The following is a 16,761-nucleotide window of genomic DNA, read 5'->3' as shown; positions in this document are numbered from 1 at the left end:
TACTAGAGGAGTATGGTTCTAGTCATAAGCATGGTGGGCGTGGAAACTTCTGTGAGAAGATAATATTAAAGCAGCAGCAAAAGTTTGGGGTATAGCTATGGTTGTTGGCACTTGAAGCACATATAAGCTATCCATCTGAAAGCGATTCAAAATGCCTAACTTGGATAAGGGTGTCAGGAAACACTACTTTATTTGTAGACATCCTGGGTAGCTGTTGGCAGACTCTAAAGAAGCAGAGAAAGCAAAAAAAGGAAAGAGCCTACATGCAAGGTATCTTTTCAGCTGACAATTCTGTACTCCTCTGCTTCTGAAACATTACAAGCTTAAGGAGACTTCAAATAGCTAAAAAGCTGTAATTAGAGCCTTCTTCTGAAACAGGCATTTGCTTCCCTGACGCTATGCAGGAGAGTTCCTGTTTTCCTGTTGTTTCCTGTGGCATAAACATTTATTTTAAATTTCTTTTGTCATCTGGATAGATGCTGTCTGGAGGAGACGTGCTTTCATGTGACACTCTTCCTTCCCGCTGCTGTTTTTGTGGCCTCAAAGGCAAATGCAGGATATTCCTCTTCCAGTTCCTTCAATGCCTCTCCTTTTTCCAGTATCTCTGATCAACCAATCTGCAGTGATGTCAGCATTTCCAAAGAACTGATGTAATTACCTGAAAGAAATGTAGAATAGACCAGCCCTGAATTTCCTAGAAAGGGCTGAAACATTCTTCAGGCTTGTATAGATTACAGAGGATTTGGACAATTATATGAGTAAAGTATTGTAAGTACTGTAATGTAAGTATTATTCAGGAGATAGTAAAATGAGATGAGGATGAATATTGGATTGACTTAATTTACCTACTGCCCTTGGGGTCAAGAGCAAGCTTAGCAAAACCCTCAGAAGGGTTTTTACTGATTGGGACAGCCTAAATAAAATTGATCCTCCCTCTGTGCAGAGGCCTGGGCTGTACGATCTCTTGAAGTCCCTTCCTTGCTGTGTTTCTGTGATGCTAAACTGTGTGATGCCCTAGTGGCTTAGCAGGTGGTATCCTGTATCAACACTAAGAATGGGAAAGATCAGAGAACTTCCATTATCTGCTAGTGTGCAGTGATAATCATATTTAATGTTGTAAATTGCCACCACATCATTTCTTTACGCAAAACCCAGCACTGTGCAGCATTGAGCAATCCAGTGGGTAAGCTGTGCTTGCAAAGCATTGATGGGAAATGTCTTATAGGTTCATAAACTGGGAACTGCAGAGACCCCATTTTAAAATTAACACATGGGTATACTCCTGTGCTTGGCCTGATTTACCACATGACCTAATGACTCATGAACACTGCTGGATAATCTACCTTAACATTTTAATAGTTGCAGTAAAATGATTTAAGTAAACCTTCAAAAAACATAGAAGACTGACATGAGGAATCCTAACTCTTGGGATGACTGGTAAAGCTCACTTATTTAGGATTAACAAGGGAAGTTCTTTCTGAGGGCTATTGCTGTTGAAAGCACTGAATCTGTCCTGTTCAGAAGAAGGGGTGGGGGCTGCCTTATGCTGAAGAAACGGGCAGGAATCATATGGGTTTACCTTGTAGCAGGAATTTCATGGCATTAGTAATGCCCTTTTCCTGTAATGTTGTAGATGACTCTCAAACTGATTTGCTTCAGCCTCCTGTGAAAGAGGGAAGGTAGTGGCAGGAAGGGAATGTGAATGGTCAGGTCAGTGTAATGAACAGAAAATAGGCAGACAGGCTTTAGATAGATGTACATGTGATCAGTTGAAAGGCATATAATAGGAGGGCCAGTGAGTTGGTGTAAATTAATTAACCCCTGTGCATAATTAACAGAGAATGCTGCTCCCTCCTTTGTACAAAGATGTGTATTTCAATATAAAGAGATGCAGTCTGCAAAATAGATAGTGGTGTTTGTTTACCACACAGTTATCTTGGAACTGTTTACTCCACTATTCCATGAAGACTGTGATTATGAGGAAAGGTTTTATCTGATCTCAGTCAAGGTTTTAGTATATAGCTCCAAACTGTCCTTATTTGCATAGCTTTGGTTATCAGCAAACCAGACTGGGTGATACCTGAGAATTTTTTGTTTGTTTTAGGAAACATGTCTTCTCCTTTCCTCAAGCTGGCACCGCCATATTTCTTCTCCTTCTGACCAGAGTGTTGTCAGCGTGTGTACTGTCTCCAGGTACCAAATTTTGTGTCCTGGTTAAGGGACTGACATAACACTGAAAGAGTTATGCTGGTAGAAGTTACAAGACTACACAAAGTTATGAGTGTAATGAATTTCACTGCCATTCTTGTCACTTTATAACAGGAATAGACCACACTGAAGTGAGTGATACCCCTTATTCCTATCTCTGCACTAGCACAGTGCGACACTTCCATTTTACCAGGGCCAGACTGCAACAGCTGACCTGGTGGCAAAGCGACCATAAATGTTAAGACCTTTTCTTAGGCTCTGGAGTTCCCATAGAGCTTGTAGCAACTGGCAGGAGGTTCTGGTCTTTCAGTAGTGTCTGCTTTGGGAGGGGGTGGGCACTGGGCTCTGGCAGAGATGGGCAGGGATTTGGGGATGTGAAGTGTGAGTGGTGGGGAGGAAAGGGCTGCCTGCCAGTCTGCACATTGGTGCTACGGCGCAGGGGAGAAGAGGCAACAGAGGCTGAAGTGGTTTGGGTGGTTGGGATGTCAGTGAGCTGTTTGACCACATGATACCACAGCCTTTCCAAGTGAGGCCCCTTCAGTTGGACTAGGTCTGAGTATTGAGGGGTAATGTAAGACATGAATTTACAGTGTGGGTGTGAGCTGCTCCTCAGTAGCTTCTTGGTACGTGTTCTTACTACATGATAAATTTTATCTCTGTTTCAGTGATGATTCACTCTCCCTGAAGGATAATGTACCTCGTGTTTACTACAGAGAAGTGGCATGTAAGTAAGCAGTTAATGCAAAATAGCTGGCACTACTTCACCAGGTTTTCTTTACTCATAACCTGAGAAATATGACTTTTCTGGTGAAAGAATGAACTCAGTGTATTTGTCTGTGTCATATTGGTAGAAAGGTGCCTGTTCCCTTCCTTATGAGACTTCTTTACCAGAAGCTGTAGAGTATGGTTTTGCAGTGAGGAAGATGGGTGAAGAGGTTTGATAGATATCAATATAATTCAGAGTAGAAAGGAAAAAGTCAACATGTGAAAGTTTTTCTCTGTTGCTTCCATTACCAAAGCAGGCAAGCGAAGCCATGAAGCCATCAGGTGGCAGATTCAGAACAAACAGGAGATAGGTCTTCCCAGGCTGCTGTGTGTTTAAGCTGTGCAGTCCTCGGCTGCAGCATGTCATGGGGTCCAGAAGTTCTCAGAGCTTCAGAAATGGGCTGTGAAGGTTCATGGATGAAAAATTACTTGAGAGTTAACAGGCACAAAGTTACCCACCACAGTTCAAAGTGTCCGTCATACACAAATTCCTGGAAACTGGGTATGAAATCTTGCAGAATATCTGTCTGAGGTTTCCATGCTCTTTTACTCCTCCCTGATATCCATTGCTGGCCACTGTCAGGCACAGGACATTGTGCTAAATGCCATTTTTGATCCATTGTGCCTTATTTCATGTCCTTAACCATACCGTTATATGGCATATTTGTAGCAGTACTACTGCATCTATACTTGGGGAAGATGGGAATATCTTGTGCTGCTTTAACTATGGTTAAAGGGACCTAGTTTCTTTCGCGTGGATGAGGCTGCAAGAGGCATTTCAGTTCTAGCACATGGGGTGGGAATAGAGCAACAGGCTGAATCAACAGTCCCTCCTAAGCTCTGAAAACAGAAATGTAGTGGGAAATATTTTTAAGTACAATTGTTAATAACAAAATAAAAGTCTTATGTTTAAAGTCCATATGACAAAGAATACTTCTTAGGCAGAGTTGCCATTTTGAGAGTACAATGACTTTCTCTGAGTAAAGAAAAACATTGTTTGGATTTTGAATACATGGAGAAAACTGGAGATGTTCAAATTTGTTATAAGAAAGCTTTTATTAGTCTGTAGATACCAGCTAAGTTAATTTTACTGGGACTTCATTTCCTGTTGTCATGGTTGTACGAATAGGAAAATGACACCGCCGTTTCTAAAGACTGACTGGAAATGTTATCATTTTGGCAGGAGGTCCTAATGGTTTGCACACTGCAGGTGTCAGGCTGGAAGAAACCTGGATGAAACTGCTCACAGACAGAGAAGAATCAGCCTTTCAGTCATTTTAATCACAGAGTAACTAGGATGAAGTAACATATCCTCTCTCTGTAGTTAATGGGCTACAGGTCATTCGTTGTGCACAAGGAGAGGGTGAAGAGGATAGTTGCTCAGACTCATCTTCTTGGGTGCTCTGTTGTGACGCAAACAAGAAAAGTGGCAGATAAGGCCTTAGCCATGTGGTTGTTGTCAGGTGGAGTCAGTTGCCTGCTACATCTGCCTTCAGGCTGGGCAACAGGACACATGCAAACTGCAATCAGGAGGTTTCCAAGACAGGTTATCGAATACCTGTATCCATGCTGTAAATCAGCTAGGGAGAAAGAAGCCAGGGAGGTTCTCCTGAGGCTGTAGAGCTCTCCATACCTTTAGCCCAAGACCTGCACAAACACCTTGCTTCCCCCTCCACCTGGTGCTGGGGTGTCCTGCGTCCTAATGAGGAACCCATGGAGTCCTAAGGAAGAAATTTGGCACCATTGGCAAACCTACATCCAGCACCTTCCCTGGTACCTCCACCCCTTTTCTCTAAACAGCTTCTATAAATGGCTTCAAGGTCCTGAAGTGCTGAGATCCTAGGACGGGCTGTCCCAGGAACAACTTCTAACCACAAAGAAAAGCCTTTCTATCTCAGGCCAATGCTGTTGCTGGTCCCTCTTTGTAGCAGGGTGGTGGGAATAAGGTTCTACCTCTTTTACCTGCATAGGCAGTAGAGACAAACAGAGCTGCCAGAAAGGAGGCTGCGAATGCAATAGTGATAACTGAGACGGGGAGTTCCAGTGTCTTGTTAGAATGGGAGGGGAATAAGAAGCCTGTACCACGGCCTATTCAGCTTTCAGCCTTCCCAGATGCAGCGGCCTTGTTTGAAGCTGATGAGACCTGAACCTATTTGCTCCGGTGCAACACCCACCTCAGCTTAGCGTCCTACTTATGACTCTCCTGGTGTTCCGGTGTTCCAGAAGCTCTGGATGCAAGTATAAGAAGGAAGAGGACTGGGGACGGGACAGGGTCGAGGGCTGACAGTTTAGGGAACTGTGAGAGCAAGGGGAAGGAGGAGAGGGGAGGGTGACATGTTCTCAGTTTCCCTAAATTCAAGGATGCTAACATAGCCCTGGTGCTAATACAATGATGAGTTTCTTAAACCTTAATGTCTTTCTGTCTCTCTCTGGTTCAGTACATGGGTAGCTTTAGCACGCAAGTATCTGCATTAACCTTGGGACCGTAAACTTAGAGCTATAAAATGAATTGGTAGTGAGGGAAGGAAAAACAGAACAACATTTTTCAGGCACAAGGCAATATGATAACCCACAACTGGGAAGGTGCTTGTGTGCCATTCATTATTATGGTTCAAAGGAACCCTGATGAGAAACATGCAGGTTTGGTAAACAAGCCAGTTGCACTAAGAAAATACCTGACTACATGTCACTGATTTTGACTGCCAGAGGAAACCCACTTCCAAAACATTGTCATTCAGCACCATTCTCAGGGGCTGAGCTGGTTTTGCTTGGTAAACATTCCCTTACTTAACAAAAGCTATTACCAGTGGGGAAAGAAAAGGCCAGGTATACTCTTGCTGTGAAGTGAAAGCCTGCGGGCAGAATAGCTGACATTCATTTAAAACCCTATAATTCTGCGAGTGAAGAAAAGAAAATGCACTGAACTGGCAGATGAAATGTACTGTTTTCCTTGTCTTCATGTAAAAGGTCAAGCAGAAAAAAAAAATCAGGAGGTCAGAAATAAATCAGGAACAATAAAAATAGTACTTAAGACACTGTGGTGTTAACACAGTGCTTTTCTTCCTGTAGCCTGATCTCACTGCAGAGCCAGGAGAAAAAACACTGAGAACATGCCAAAGCATTAAAAGGAATACAATTACATTTAAGAGCAAGGAAGCAGACTTTGTGGGTAAAGGGCTGTGTCTGTCACCTTTCATCTCTCTGGTGGTTACCCAAGGATCTCCTTTCTGATGATAAAGGGTGCCATTTTAAGACCATTTATGTTGCTTGGGAGAGTTATTTGAACAATATCTATGCATTGCTGTTTAGGTGATGCAATTAAACTATTGGCCTTCTGATAGCAAACTATCAGAATGAAATAGTCTTGTTTGGGTAAGAGCTGTTAAAATGTAAAGTGGCTTATTGATGTACTTCAGGTTTATTGATCTAACCTTCTGAAGGTACTTTTTGTAATGCAGAAAAGTCCCTCTGTGCCTTGCATTCATTTCATAGACTTTTTTCCCTAGTTTGCCAGGGGGAAGAGATCAGGGCATCCTTTGCTCCTCATTTAGTGACGGAAGGTTCCCTCTGTGCATCTCCAAAGAGATTCAGTTCTTCAGTTGAACCATGCCATAGCGTTTCAGTTTTAGCTCGCAGAGCAAGCTTTCAGCCATCCCCTCCAGGAGGAAGCCCAGGTAAGACATATGACATTTGATTCTCAGTTTTATGTAAAGAGTTAACAGCAGTTCTGTTTTTTCCATATATTAGACATGCATAATTAGAATAGCTTCTCATGCCAGCTTGCTAGTTTATTAACACAGAGGATTTGTGCATTTACATTGGATGCTCTGATCAGACATAGATTATTTTGTAATGGTTTTCTGTTTGGAGTTAACCTTCAGGAAGGAGGAATAGAAGGCTGAGACCTGGAAGGTGACATTGATGTGAAGAGGGTCTGTCCCTTCATGGGTGTGACTGGCAGAGATTAAGACAAGCTAAATGAATTGACCTTTTCCTCCCCAACATCCATGGACTACTCTCCATTCTCTGAATTTTGACTAGCTTATTTTTCATCACTACCCTGCAGATGATGTCTGTGTGTCTGAAGGAGACTACGCAATCCAGTCTGCTTTTGACATATATCTACCTGCACCTGATTCTGCACATGGTTCATATCTGTTAGCACTCTGATTGAGAGACTTGTCCTTGAAGTCTCCTCTCTGCTAGAGCTGTTTACCCTTTGTGATTTAACCTTTTTCCTTTCTCAAAGCCTTGCTGTTTTGTTTTGGGTTTTTTTGGTTTTTTTTTTTTTTAATTTTTGTGGTGACAGATGGCAGTGGTTTTCCATCCTTCAGATGTTCGGCATTTCTCTGGACCTGGCCAGCAAGTTTGTTTCTTCCCGTCGTCCCTGCTCCACCCCAAAACAACTTTTCTTGACAATTCAGGATGCCTTCTGACTTCCTGAGCATGCCTATTCCTTTCCCTGTGGTGCAATGAAAGCTTGTCCTACCCAGCCACTGTGAGTAGACAGGACATAGTTTTAAGTCCTACTCTGAAGAGCTCAATTACAGGAGCTAATTTTTTCTCTCATCCACCTCCAAGCTTTAGCTCAAGCCAGAAGGGAAATGAATCTGATGGGTCTTAAAACAAATTTGTAAATTTTTTTATCATATTCTTGCCACAACAGAGTTTCAAACCCTGTTCTTATCAAAATGCACAGAAGCTTTGCAGTGGAACCAGGTCTGAGGTGAGTGTCTGTTAGAATCGGAAACCAAAATGTAGTATGAGCTAGCAACACATGTTGTCTTAATTGTTTTCTTCCCAGTTTCCTCTCAGACAGTAAGTTCTGCCGTCCCACATGTGAAACCTTATATGGCTGTTTTCCTGGAGAAAGTCTGGATGAACAGTAGCTTAGCACTGACTCTGCCCTTTAAATTAATGTTTTATCAAATAATTACCTGTGAATAAGGTCAAAAAAGTGTGCTTGTAGAACTCTAGTTTCCCACCAAACCACCTGGGCATGAGGCACATCTCCACAGCGACATGTCCAGAGGCCCAAAGCAGCCCCCATGCTCAATTGTGAGACTATGGACGATGTGATTAGAAAGACTTTTGACTTAAAAACATGCCTAATTTTCTCTAAAAAGCTAAACTATGGGATAACACCAGGCTTGTTAGAATTATTCTGCTCTTATGTGGTCATCTTGTTGCTTAATCTATGAAAGTATTTGCTGTCCGTAATACATATAATTTATTCAATGGTATTAGGACTCCAGGGAAAGGTACTACTGTTCAAAGAATAAAGGCAAAGTGGGACATTTTGCCGAAATCGAATGAGGAAAACCAGAACATAAGTTGGCAGAATTGCCACAAGTTTTATCTTGCAAAAATTGCTAGGGTGGGCTAGTGGCATTCTTTTGATTATTTATTTTACATGTCGATTATCTTTGCCTTTGCATACATTCATAGTTGACCTCCTATGGGGAGAGAGGAGGCACAGACTGAGAAACGTAGTTTTTGATGCCTTTCATACCCCTTTTTGACAAGGCTAACCAGCACGGCCTGTCCCTTTCAGGGCCCGCAGCAGGAGCGACAGAAGGGCAGTATAGGAGCAGCCCCTCAGGAAGGAACGAACGAACGAAAATAATTTCCCTATAACATTTCATTCCAGAGTCTGACCATCACCAAAATGGAATTAATCAATTTTCAACAGCCTTGAAGAATTACAGGTGCCTGGGGCCTGACTGGTTTAACCACGGAAACTTGTTAGTGCAGTGGGAAGGCCAGACCTTTACCTCCCAGACTCAAACAAGCTGCTCTGGCCGCAAGCGCCGCCATTCCCAGGCACTCAGGCTGCTTGAAGGTAGTGGGTAATGCCGGACCCTGTAAGCGTTCCCCAGCAAAGCAGAGTCTTAGGAGGGCTTGCCATCGACTGTACAGTCAGAGAGGGGTCTTCCCTGCCCTGACCCACAGCTACTCTGTGCAGCGGGGCTGCAGGCGCGCGGGAGAGCCCCAGGCTATGGGCTGCGTGCGACCCCGCTGCTCCCCTCCCAGAGCAGGGGTTTGCGGCATGCGCTTTGGGAGTCCAGAGGCTGTTTGGCATTGGAAGCAAGCTAATGCAAAACACAGTCAAAGTGCTTTCATGTGAGCTCCTGAGGAGAGGCCGCGGTGGCTGTAAAGAATAAACGCAGCCTTGAGTTTGTTTACGAGGAGAGAGAAAGGGCTGCTGTGGGAAATGGCCGCGTCACTATTCCTATGGTGTTCTGTACCTTGTTTATAAGACTGTGCCAAGTGGCAAGTACAAACACACTCGTGATGGCGCATCTCGGGAACTGCAGAGCCTCCTTTTGATCTTGTTCAAAACCTAAAAGGGAGAGAGTTGTTTAAATTTGTACTACTGTCACTGCTATTCAACTGTTTGAACCTTTTTCCCACCCTTACGTTTACTTCTCTCAGCACTGGTGAGTTTCTAGAGTGTTTTAGAAACATCACAGGCAATATCAATGTTTGAAATCCATGCTTATATCTTTGGGTGGGTGTTTTACCACAGAGGCTCTGGGTAGTGTGATCATAGGTGTATTTGTAGCAACCTCTGTTGTCTGTGATTTTCCCTCTTTTAACAGTGTGTTCATAAGTACTATTCCAGACTCAAATAAAAAGTATTTCTGTTCTTGTTTCATAAGAGCTTAGTATATTGTGCGAGCCCAGGAGTGTAAGAACCCCTGGCTTCTCTATCCATACTTTGTGGAATTAATTTACATTTTCAGATTCATTTTATTCCCTGTAGGTATGTCCTGGACTCCTCTGTAGTAATTATTTTTGATTACTCCACTAACGCCTACTGCTGAAGGCAGAGATGATCTATTTCAGACTCCGCTGAATGAATTTAGCCAACAATCCACTCATGACTCTGGCAGATGTTTCTGCTTTCTTTCCTTCAGGCCAGTAAAAACTTTATAAATCTTCCCTCTACCATTCCAGAAATGTGAGAACTTTCCCCCTTGACACCTAAAACATCTCACTGACCTTGTCTGCATAAGGCAGAACACATGTTTGGTAGATACTGCAGACACCTGAGTTTAAATGAACAAAACCCCAACATTTACTCTTATAAAATGTTGATTCAGATTAGACTAGGCTCCACAAAACTGGGGTTTTCTTAAGAATACTTACTCCTGGTGCTCACATACCCACAATTCAAAACTTGTCAACTCGATTACTGTACTGAACTGTAACATGTCCAGAAGTTTATGCTGGTTGCCTCTGCTGTTTATATAATACCATGGTGCCTCCTGTCCTTAGCATGCACACTAGTTGCCATGAAGTCAATGGACTATTTCCATTGATCTCAGCAGATGTTAGCCAAAGGTCTATAGAAAATGCATGTGATTCTGCTCCAAAGCAAGCCTGAGGAATGTTCATTACAATCCTTCCTTTTTCTCCATTTCAAGATGCTAACTTATTCCTTGGTCTGCTCTCACACTGAAGACGACCAGAGAGTTCAAAGAAAACACTGCAGGCTCCCCTTTCAAATGTTCTTAAAGGCTTGTCCTCTTTGGTTGGAACTTGAAAGCATTCAGAGATGTTGATTACTTCCAGGGAAAGAGTGAGGTGAATTGATTATTGGAGTTCAGCTCCCTCTAGACTAGTGGACACATTATTTTTTTGGAACTAGGTTTTGCTAAGAAGCCAAAGATTAATTGGTTATGGAGACTAAATTATCCTTTCAGTTTATAATTTATTAGAAAACATCATCATGTTGTAACCAGAGGCTGTTAGAAGCCTTCATGAAGATGAATAATTATGACATGATGAGACATGGCTGAGGAGGAATTTTTGAAATTGCTCTAATGCGAATAAATAATATATAGATTCGTATTCTAGGAAAAATATGTAAACTCACAAAACTGCAAATGGAGATTGGCATAAGCTTTTGTATTTATTTTTTTTTATTGCGAAATTGTTGGAGTTTTTCCAAAGCAGTAGCATAAGGGTTTTTTTGGTACCATGTTAGCTCTATGCTAATTGTAGCTTTTTGACAACCACTAAAAAAGAAAATTCCCATCAGGGCAATACTCTCTTTCTGTTGTCTTCATAAAGCAATGAGATGGTGATCTCTCCCTTGTCACACCTATCTCGGTAGCATTCTTTTTCTTCTGCTCCTCAGTCAGCCTGCAAACTATGCAGAATTTACAATATTTGACTCTGAGAATTTGTGTTATTTTTCTTTGGCATCTTGATACCTCACACCTACCCGGGTCTTTTATGCTTTCTGTGCACGCTCTGCAACTCTAAACCCCAAATGCTTGCATCAATTAAAGGTTAGTATTAGTGGATCTATGGGGTGGATGGTTCTGTGCTGTGCTAATTGAGGAACAACCATTAGTGTAAAGCTCACAGAAGTGAGAAAGATGGTGAACATTTTGTCCAAAAAAACCCCTAACCCACAACAAAAAAGGAAGAGTAACTTGGTTAGGACAACTGTAAAGTTTGCTCTTCCCAGCAGCTACAATAGTAAAGCATAATCAAAATGAAAAATTATCTCCCTTTTCTCCTTTTACCCTCTTTGAGAGAAAAGGTTTAGGTCTGTGGCTTTGCTACTGGATTTACTGATAATTCACATGAACCAAAGTAAGCTCTATCTGGAGATGTCTGGGATCCAACTTTTGGATGGACTGAGTACCTGGAAGTACTCAAGTTTTAGTTTGCAACAAGTATGGGAAATGCCTGCTCCTGAACAGGAGGCAAAGTCAGGAGCTGCTTTGGAAACTAGTATTGACCCAGCAATGATGGAAGTAGTAGTAATTCAGGGGACAGCTGGAATGAGAGTGCCATTTGCTTATAACATGCTGCAAGATGGAAATAATCATTACTAACATGCAAAGAGGACTGCAATGGGATGAGATAGCTGTGTGTGCTTATTACCCTTCAGCACCTATTTTATTAATAAAATTGCTGTGAGCATCATGTTTAAACTATCGATCCTCTATTAAGCCTAAGAGCAGACAGCCAAAGCTGTGGTAGTCTCTCATGTCTTGTAAGACATGTTCTGCAGGACAGTGTGCCCACTGGGGGACACCTGGGCAGCTAATAACCTCCAAATTATCCATTCTAGGCCATCTATAGACATGTCATGATTGCCTTAACTCAGCTCCTCAGCAATAGTCTGACCACTTCCACCTGTAGTGGGTTTTCCTAGGAGTGACTCACTGAATTTGAGCAATTTGATCCCATGTTGGATTAATGGGAGTTTTATCTCTGACACCTGTGAGGCAAAGTTGAGGTTTTTTTGATGATATATGAGAAACAGCAACCTAGCAGTATTGTGTGTCTGTGGTTTGTTGGAATGATTATCTATAGAAGGCATGGGAGCCCTGAATGCAGAGAGCAGGTATGTAACATGAAAAGGTTCTGCTTCTTTGCACCTACCTTGCTGAGAAGAACACCCTTTTAATGATTTCATAATTAGAAACAACGTGTTTACCAACAGTAGAAATAAGCCCAAAGCTTGAATAGCTGCTCAGGTTTTAGGCCAAGTGTTTGTGAATCTCCTAACCCTCTACAAGTGGTTTTTGTGTCTGGCATAAGTAGCTAGTAATATTCTAGCATTAATATTGTTACTGTAATCCTGTATTATTTGTCCATGTTTTACAGAGCGCTGTTTTGCTCCCTAAGGTTTAGACTTTGGCTAATGTTGCATTCTCATCAGCGAGGGATGGCTTGTGCATCTGGGTTTTACATCGGGAACACATGCTCTTATTCGTGTGAAACTCATTCAGAAAATTGACCAAACTGTTTTTCAAAAGTGGGATGGTATATTTTTATACTAGTGGAGTGCCAAAGGATTTAAGTTCATATGTTCTTGTTTCTGGTTGCAGGAAAAGACATTAATACAGAGCACACGTGAAATTCTGTCTATGTAATGAAGCAAATACTTTGACTACACTGTTTTCAGTGTAAACTACTGAACTTGCAAATACCAAGTTGCATGGGAGATAAGCCAAGGCGATGAAGTCCAAGCAAGATGGTAAACACATTATCTTCTTTTAAAGGAAACGTGGTGTAAGGATACTGGGTTTTGTCTTTTATTTTGGTAAGAATAAGCTTAGTTTTTTTTCTGAGACAGGTGGCAAATTCACCAGGGAAAACATCCACAAGAGAGCAGAGGTAGGCCAGAGCACTTAACAAAAGCCTTATTATCTGTTGTTCTGTACCACAGAAGACTAAATACTGGTCCTCTTGAAGGCGGAGGCAAAAACTAGTTTTTCAATGGCCCAGGAGTTTATCCCAGGTGTTTTGCTACCATAGTGATGGTCTTATCCACATGTGGAGAAAGCAGTTTGGTTTAAATTAAGAGCTGCTGTTATCAGGCTGCAGTTTTGGAACCAAAGGATAGTTATAATTAAATGAATTAAATGTAATTATTATGAAAAAATATTTCTCGGTACACCTTCTAGATGTAGACTAAAACTTGACAGGATGCTGCAGGCATCATTGCAATACTTACAGATCACAGTAGGTACAGCAGAAGTATATATAATAAAAATAAGTTTTACTTTCAGAAACTGAAGTTGTCTAAGCACATAGAGCTCAATGAGCACACCAAGAGAAACCAAAATAAATGTGTAAATTCTGATACCTATACCAACTGGGAGTAGGGCAAATGCTGAATAAACACACTGTTAGAACATTCCATTTGTTATAAAACTATGCCAGGTATCAACCATGGTAGATTTTCCCCATTTCCTGTGCAAAGAGATTGGCTGCAATAGGAAAGTACTTGTTTCAGCTTCTTCTATATTGTGGGAATAGCTTAAGTTCTTATTTCTTTGTGTGCTGATTCAAAAGTGCTGGTGATCTGCATTCATCTTTTTCTTTACTACTTTTCAGAACCAGGATGTCCGGAACTAATTTGTATTCTTTGTTTGGAACATTGATGGCTGGCACTGAGAGTAAAGGAAGTTGGGAAAATTTGGGGGCTACTGGTATCTTTGATACATTTCTAGCAATGGCTTTCATGTTTATAAGATATTTGAGACTTTTAGATCTATATTAACGTCTCTATTGATAACTTGCAGATTCAAAGTCCTAAGACTATATCTAGGCTACATTCAAGTTTGCCCTCACTGAAAGGCAGTTAGAGAAAACAGGACGTGACAGGGCTCTCATTCCTTCCTGACTCACAACCATGCAGAACTAAGACTGTTATCCTAAAATGATCAAGTCACCTCATGCTTTTGGCAATGCCCTTTATCTCCAGTCGTTTATCGCGTTGGTTTCAGCATCAGTTGTGGTCCTGTCCCTGCTGCATTTTATCCAGTACATGGAAAACAGTCTGGGAAAATTTAAATGCGTAAAGAAATTCAGTGGGTGCCTGGGGAGAAGGAAGGGAGAAAGGAAATAATTCAGATTGAAAATATTTGGGGTTTTGCAGTCAGTTTCAAACCAAAAATCTAGTTTTAGTGTAGGTCTTATCTTCATGAATTTGAAAATAGGGATGATGAACCAGGTAAGTATAGTGAAAACTTGAAATCAAAATTAAAATTTTAATTTAGTTTTGAGATGACCATTTAGAGTAATATATTTTAAGATACTGTATTCAGATTTTATTTTCATGTCTAGCTCTCATTAATGATACATAATAATAGATCCTACAGCATCAGCATTAATTCGAAAAGCCTATGGTAAGTGGAATTTGCACTGATGTCAGTGGCCGTTCAGTTCAGTGCATGCAAGCTACAGACACTTGTTTGCATCTCATTTGTTTTTATTATGATAAGATGTATGAACTCAGAAATTATTTTTTTGAGGTACAGTTTTTGTGAGGCAAAAACTTTCCAAAATGCCACTTCTGGCTTTCCATTACCAGGAACTGATTTTTAATTCTTAGTTGCTTTTTGAGATAAAGATAGTTATATTTGTTTCAACTTTAAAATAAAATCTGAGGTGTTTATATCTTTGAATGTGTTTATTGTATCAGCTGTGAAGTCATTTAGATGGCAATAGTGCTAAGGAGCCTAGTGGAGTGCCAGGCAAAAATAAAAGAGTATTTTGAAAGATCCGTTGAGTTTTTTAAGCTCAAAAGCATCTATTTAATTCAAACCACACAATGTGTGATTGTGATATCATTAAAACAAATATCCCAAATTAGCCATCCCTCACCCTCCATATCAAAGTGCTGACATCATTTCTGCATATTGTATTGATAGTTTTTGGTATTCGGTACAGAGGTCAGACAAGTAAGCTGGGAAAGCAAGCTGTGTTCCAAAACGCCACACCAAGTCCCAGCATGAGCTTTTTATTTTCTTTGAATATAAGATCAGAAGAAGTGAACTCTTAATCTGTTTTGTCCACCTGTGTTTACTGTAGCTAGGGGACCTATTGCTTTCCTATTGCTATTTCATTTATTTAAAGACAAAATGAGAGAAGAAGAGAATATGGGAAAACTCCTAATAAGGCAGATCAGGCAAAAGGAGTCTGTCTGTACATTGCCATCCCACACTGCGGCAGCTTCCAAGGAGACGGCTGGTCGTTTGCCTGGCTAATTTTATACTCTGCTTCCCACTTTAGGGTATGGCCCCTACAGCATCAGTTTCATACTGTAGATGTGGAAAATGGCGTTTGCGTTGAAGTCAGTGACAGTTGAGTGCATACGCTGCAGAAAATAAACACAAACATTGCTTTCATTGTCTCTTCCTTCCTCTATTATGCACACTAAACTTTTGCTATTGTTGTTTTTTGCTAACAGAGATACCAGGAATATCACTGGAAATTCTGTCTTCCAGCTCTTTGAAGGAAGGACAAAGAATCAGGTTTTTTTATTTTTATGTTTTTAATAGTGGAAGAGTACCAAGACACTACTCTGAGAGTTGTTCCACTATGAAAATAGCCCTGCTGAGAACATAGAATGGCTTTGTTTTGTCATTCCACAGAAAAATCAAGAAGCTGATGAGCAAATGGAAAAACATGTTGACAAAAAGATTTTTTTCCTTATAATATGCCCATGTTTATGCTTAAAAACATTTGCACAAGATAGGAGTCTTTTGTTAAGGTATGTCCTAAACCAGCCCATTCATTGAACAATACATAACAGTTGAGCTAAATGCTGTCTGCTTTTCTCATAGTGGCAGCAGAATGCATGTGACAGTGCCCAGTACTACTTGCAAAGAAGCGTATGCAAATTTAGGCTTGTACTGCTTCCCACATACAGAATGTTTTCTTTATGGTGAGATAAATTAGTTTCCATTTTTATGCAAATTTTCCTGCTTATTGACTGTAGAGATCTTCTGTTGTATTTGGAGGCACTGCATCTTAAGTGCTGGAGACACTTTGCATTATTTCCAGAAATCCTGCTGAGATATGTGGGTGTGTGTAAAGCAGTCAGAGACATAAGTAATGCTATTTCTTTTTGTCTTCTCTGTATTTCTTCATTGACTGAAGAAACAATGGGGGAAAAGAGATTTTGGCATCTCTAGTTGCAGTAGTATATTTCTCAGACCACTGTTGTTCATATACCTTTGTATTTAAATATGTTCACGATTGTGCCTAGCAGACACAAAAACTCCAGCGAAGCCATCTCAGATTGCACCGTGTGCTACAGACCATGAGGGAAAGATGGAGAGTTGCTCTATTCAACATAGAATGAGTTCTTCGCTGTTGACGTATTTTATTTGAGGAAGTGGTAGAAGAGAGCAGAGGAAAAAGAAGGAAGGAATAGAAAGTCTGGCTTTAAAAAGTCTATCAGAAAAATTGCCTGTTTATCTAACAGCTCATCTGTTGGCATGCTGTCCTGGGATGCAAGTTCATGTT

This window comes from Balearica regulorum, chromosome 3 (genome assembly GCF_011004875.1).
Source record: "Balearica regulorum gibbericeps isolate bBalReg1 chromosome 3, bBalReg1.pri, whole genome shotgun sequence".
Taxonomy (NCBI): Eukaryota; Metazoa; Chordata; class Aves; order Gruiformes; family Gruidae; genus Balearica; species Balearica regulorum.
This window is presented reverse-complemented; position numbering follows the sequence as displayed.